The following is a 6000-nucleotide window of genomic DNA, read 5'->3' as shown; positions in this document are numbered from 1 at the left end:
ATTTTAGGATGGAGATATGGGTTAATTTCCATAGAGGACAGCCTAGTAACATTTTGAAAAATGATTGGGGGCAAAATAAGAAGGAACAAGGTGGAATAAGAAAAGGAGAAAAGAAAAAAGGAGGAAAAAGGAAAGGTTTGGGATGGGAAAAGAAGGGGAAATATGTAGGGTAATAAGAAATTAAAATGTTAGGTCTATGTACTAAAAAAAAAAAAAAAGGAACTTTGCAAAACAAGGCTAAAGTGGCATCCTGTGGCTTATGCTTACCTTCGTTCTCCATTCAAACTCTACTGTCATAACGTTACCAAAAACCCCCAAGTTGCAGCTCTGGAGCTCTTGCGGTCCTCCCTTTCTGTTTGTTTTTATAAAATATTTAGTAGTTTTATTCACGATTTGAAGCAGCAGAGCAAATATTTACTCAAAGGTATATTGTTCAGTTCTTCAGTAAAACAGCTGGTGCTAATACTCTCTTTTGGGTGGCAACAACCTTAATGCTACCTTAAAGTTTTGTTGTAAGTAAATTGAAAGTATATTTTCAAAAAAATATTTTAACTTTAAAAAGCTTTAGCGGTATACAATGTGGAAAATAGATAATATTCTTTTAAGGTGTTTTGGATGAGATGAGAGACACTTTCAACTTTAAGTTAACAATTGTCTTAGGATGGCTCAAACCCCACCTCGTTACAGTATCTCCAAGAAAAGCTCACGTTACGTCACAACTATAAGCCCTCATCACCTCGCCACTAGAGCAGTGCACAATTCTACAAAATTTCTGCTACTAAATGTGCCATTTTATAAAATATATTATTCAAAATCGTTTTTAATTCAGCTAATCTTTCCCCTGAGTGCCTGAGCAGCTGCTGCAGTCATTGAGAACGGGGGCAAGGCAGATGCTGTTAACTGTAAGAGTTGTTTTCAACCCAGACCTCCTTTTCCTTTGCTGCTCTTTTGCTCCTCTGTCACTGGTTTTCTCCACTCACACCTACACTATCCTCTTTTCCACCACTCCCATCTGTACTTTGGGGTAAGCTCTCTAGCTCCTGTAGCATACTAGGTGAAATTCACCCCCATGAAGAGGCCCTACAGAGGCATCGGATAAGCCCTATGTTAAAGCTGACATTTTTTTAAAGTGCCCACTAATTCTGGATGCCCACATCAGTCACCTAGGTGCAGATTTTCAGAGGTACTGAGCACCTACATTTCTAAGAAGAGCTGTAGGTGCTCAGCAATTCTGAGCATCATGCCTGAGATGATTTTAGCCCTGCCCCGCACTCAGAAGTCATTTCTGAAAACATTGGCTTTGACACAAGGCTTAAGAAGTGCATGGGTCTTGTGTGGGCCCAGGAACTGGGGTAAATTTCACCCTTTGGGAGTGCCAGCCTGTGATTACATTCTTAATGTGTCTCCACTGCTGAGCCAATGCAGCCAAGCTGGGTTTTCTGTTGTTGACAAGGATTAGCAGCTGCAGCAATTTAGGTAAACCACCACTTGTTTTAATCTTAAATATAATATAATCAGTCTTTTAGCTGTTTCAAATGGAGCAGCACTTTTCTAAATCGCTAAAGAACTGCATTTTAAAATATGACTTATGGGGGTTTATCTTCCTCACTGTCACACTTGAACCATATCAATATCAAAGCAACCAACCTAGCTGTAGTGTCAGCAGCAGTGGACATGCTAGGATTTCAAGCCAGGACTCAGAATGGTTTGGGAATTGGGCTGCTTGCCCAGAAAACACAAACTGGGGGGAAGATCAGGACAGGAGAAGAAGATGGCAGGGGACCAGCAAACGAAGTGAGCAAACCTGGAAGAGCAGGGAGCAGTATAAGATGAAGCAATTGTAATCACTTGTAATTAATAGAATAAGCCCCTCTGCCCATTGGCATCTTCCGCACAGTAGTTGGGTTACAAAGGAAAAGGAGAAAGGGTAGCTTACACAAATACCAAAATCTCACCCACTTTATTTTAATAGAATAATATTAAATTACCATGAAGCCTTAGCCACTTTGACTTTGTAAACTGATTATCTCCCCAAAATTCATCATTGAACCCTTGCAGTCCCGAGGGAAAGAGCATCAGTGCACGTACAAGCAATGACACAATGAGCACCAACAAGTAGGCAGATTTTCAAATGTGCTGGGTCCCAGCAGCTCCTATTGATGTCCTTCCGAGCTGGTCTGCAAGGCACATACTTTCCCTGCATTCTGATCCCTCCTGAACTGCTAGGATGGCACAAGAGATGCTTTGACTAATAATAGCTAGAATGAGGAGCAATTGGGGATGATCTACACCATCAATGCTCTGAATTATTGAGATATGGACAATCAAAACTTTGACCTCTCTATATCTATGTTTTACCCCTTTCTTTCTTCCTTTTTGTTTTGTTCTTTTAGATTGTAAGCTCTTTGGGACAGTGGTTGTGCCTTTCTTTCTGTTTGTATAGTGCCTTGCATGCTGTGGGTGCTATCGGAAAAAAAAATCCGATTACAGGAGAGGTGCCAGTGCTGGTGGCAGTATGATGGGAGGGTGGGGAAGTTCCCTACAATGAGGGAGTAAAGATGGGATTTAGAGGGGAACCAAAGAGAAGAGTTTAACTAACTGATATGAACACACACCCTGTTCTGTCTTACTGCTTTCTTACAGAGTGGGCATGGTCATTAGAAAGTTATGATTAGCTGGGCAAGAAGCTGACAGTGCAGGGAACTGCTTTAACCACAAAGCGCAGAACTTTTTAGATCAGTGGTTTTCAGTCTTTTTTTTTTTTTTTTTTTTCATTTGTGGGCCCCTAAAATTTTTTGAATAAAGGTGCAGATCCCTTTGATATCTTGGACATAGTTTGCAGACCCCCAGGACTCTGTGAATCACAGGTTGAAAACCACTGTGTTAGATAACTTTGTCTTCTCTGTCACATCAGAGATCATTACTTCTGTGAAGGAGGTGTGGTGGGGGGATGCTAAGATGTTTCCCCTGCTTTTTAAAAAAAAAAACAAAAAACCCTGGGTCAAGATTCACTGAAGTCAATAAGAATTTTTCTTGACTAGAGCATGCAGGATTTGGCCTGTTGTTTTCAAAGTCAAACTATTGCAGACTTGAAGACCTTGTTAGATCCTGTAGTCTTTAGTACTATATGAAAAGTAGAATTTGCAGCATTCAGAAAACAGCCACAGCTGAAATATACAAAAGAGAGTTCTCTGTTACTGGTTACCTTTTTTATTCTTGTTTCCATAGAAATGGAGGATGAATCGGTAAATATGGGACACGTTATTTTAAATAACCACCATATAGTAATTATTTTAAAGCACTTACTTTATTTTAACTGGTCTGACCTTCATTGCCATAGAAACCCAACGGACTATGGCAGTCCAGTTGTTAGAACTCTCTTGTAGATTTCATCTGTGTCAGAGTGCAAGAAAACAAAGTGTTTAAAAATGTCCTAAGTGGTGGGGAAAATCTTTTTTTAATTTTTCATGCTCAGAATTTTCTAAAATAACAGAATTTTACTAAGCATTTCAAAAACCTCACTTTTGCAGTTGAGAATGAGCATGAAAAGATTCAGCTCTAAGAGAATTGTTTTGAGGGGAAGAGTTGTATGTGCCTGAAAATAGGGATTTTAGAACTAAAATATCTCCAGTGCAGTAACTGTAGTGTCATGGTGCTATAAATCTGCCTGGTTGTGAACTTTTTACTAATAGTCTAATATTTACTAACCGACTCAAGATTCTTCTATTATTCCACACTGCTGGCTTATTTTCTAACTGACAACACTAATTTTATTTGAGTTTCCATACAGTAAACTGTGATATGAGTTTCAAATTGGCAGAGGTTCAGAGAAAATGAATAAAGCGTAGCTATGGTTTGGTATGTTTCTTGCCTTGCTATTCTGAGACTTCCAATGGTAACTTCATACAAACAGCAAGTTTTCCACATTTCTGACATTATGAAATTATTTCTGTTCTCCCCAGAGCAAAAGAGAGTAAACTGATTTGAGCAGACAGAGTACCCAGCTCAGACGATGCTAACTTCTGTCCTCAGGAATAAATGGACTCAAGGAATCACTTAGGAGAGCAAAAGATGATGTCATTCCACTTGTATGGGTCTGGATTACAGCATCATGGGTTTGGGAAGTGTGTAAACAAACACGTAAGCTGTGTTCTCCCTCTGACTAGTGGATATTGTCAGCTGGCAAAAACTGCTTTCATACGCAAAGCATTTACCAGAAGTGAAAGGAGAAAATACATTCTGTAAATATTACTTTCTAACTATCTATGTTAGGGTTTTATATTGTCACCAATCAATGTAGGATCTGAACTCCTTCAACATAAAATCAATAGCAATAATGAAGTCCCACTAAAAAGATTAGAGAGAAACTCTAACAAACTATGGCCCTGATTCAGGAAAGACACTTAAGCACATGCTTAAAAAGTTAAGCATGTATTTAAGTCCCATTGACTTCAAGTCCTAAAATGCTTTCTAGAATAGGGATGCTTTCCTGACCTGGGGCTGATATATGTATATGTCTGTCTAGCCAGACAGATAGATAGGCAGATAGATTTCCCCCAAACACATCTGGTGGTGATATGCATATGATAACTTGCACAGCTATAACATAGATCTGAAGTTATACATCTTTGACTACCTCACCTTGCCCTCTGCCCACTCATCCATCTTCTCTGAGATTACTTGCAATATTTGAAACCTCTTAGCAGCTTCAAACAGCTGCCATATTTAAAAAGCAACTTTTCAGAGAAGTGTTTCCTTCTCCCCTCATACATGTGGATCTTCTCCCCAAAATTTTGTCTGCCTGAGGGCTAGTGTGCACCAGATTCAATCCTGAACCACTGATAAATTTAAGGTCCTTTTTCTCATAACTTTATAGGCAGGGCTTACATTCTCAAAGTATTTCCTGGAGCCCCCCATGCTTCCCCCCCCAACATGATATAAAAACTCAAGGTGGGTTGAAAATATTTACTCAAGCTCTGCTCCAGGCACCACCAGCTGAATTTAAGCCCTGCTTATAGGGCTAGAATGTGAGTTTTATCTCAAAGGAAAGGGAAGATTCACAGTTTCCCAATGGGACATACAGCCCAGGAAGGTCCCTACATATTAAACCATAAAAAATGTAAATTGTTAAATATAGAAAAGCTATTTTAGGTTATTTTAGACATTTTAATGTCTCCCTCTGAGTCTTGTACATTGGACTCATGATTGCTGAAGCACCTGGCTTAACAGGCAGAGGGATAAAAAAAAATGGTACTTAAAACATCAATGTCCACCCATGCCTCGCCTATCTTATCACTCCCTTCATTGCTAACGGCAGCAGAGCTGAACCAGTGCTATCCACGGTGCAAAATTGTAGGAAAAAATCCCACTGTAGACAAGGTTGTTGAGTCAGTCAGTCAAGTGAAAGAAAGGTAGGGAGTCAGGCAAATTCGAAAACTCACTGGGTCAGTTACAGGTAGTTGCTTCAGAACCAACCAACCACCATTAACGCTTTTCGTGCAAGGCTAGCACTAACATATTTTTATCTTTTTTTTTTATCTGAATTCAGTAAAAATTAGTGGAGTGCTCACAACCACAGGCAGGTTACTGCAAAATTTAATTTGCTTTTATCTGCCCAAGACCAGGGAAGCATGAATATTATGTATGTGGTAATCAGCTGGTGTACTCTATATGTGTGTGAGAGAAAGAAAGAAAGAAAAATGTCTGTCAGAGATGGGCCTGAAATTAGGATATGTATTCAGAGCCAAATACAAACTCTTACAAAGTTCAAACTGATCAGATATGATGTTCCAGTTTGGCCCACTTCAGAGATATGCCAGAGCTGAGAAATTCAATCTGGATCTGGTCTAAACCCCTGCAAAGATTGAGGTGTGGGATTGGAATATGATCTGCAGCGCTAGTTTGGTCCCATCTTCTATTACATACTCACCAATGTCATCTAACAAATAAGTTGTAGAACGTGACTGTGCATACTAAGCTACAAACTGTTAAATGCTCATG

The sequence above is a fragment of the Natator depressus genome, chromosome 1 (genome assembly GCF_965152275.1).
Source record: "Natator depressus isolate rNatDep1 chromosome 1, rNatDep2.hap1, whole genome shotgun sequence".
Lineage (NCBI taxonomy): Eukaryota > Metazoa > Chordata > Testudines > Cheloniidae > Natator > Natator depressus.
This window is presented reverse-complemented; position numbering follows the sequence as displayed.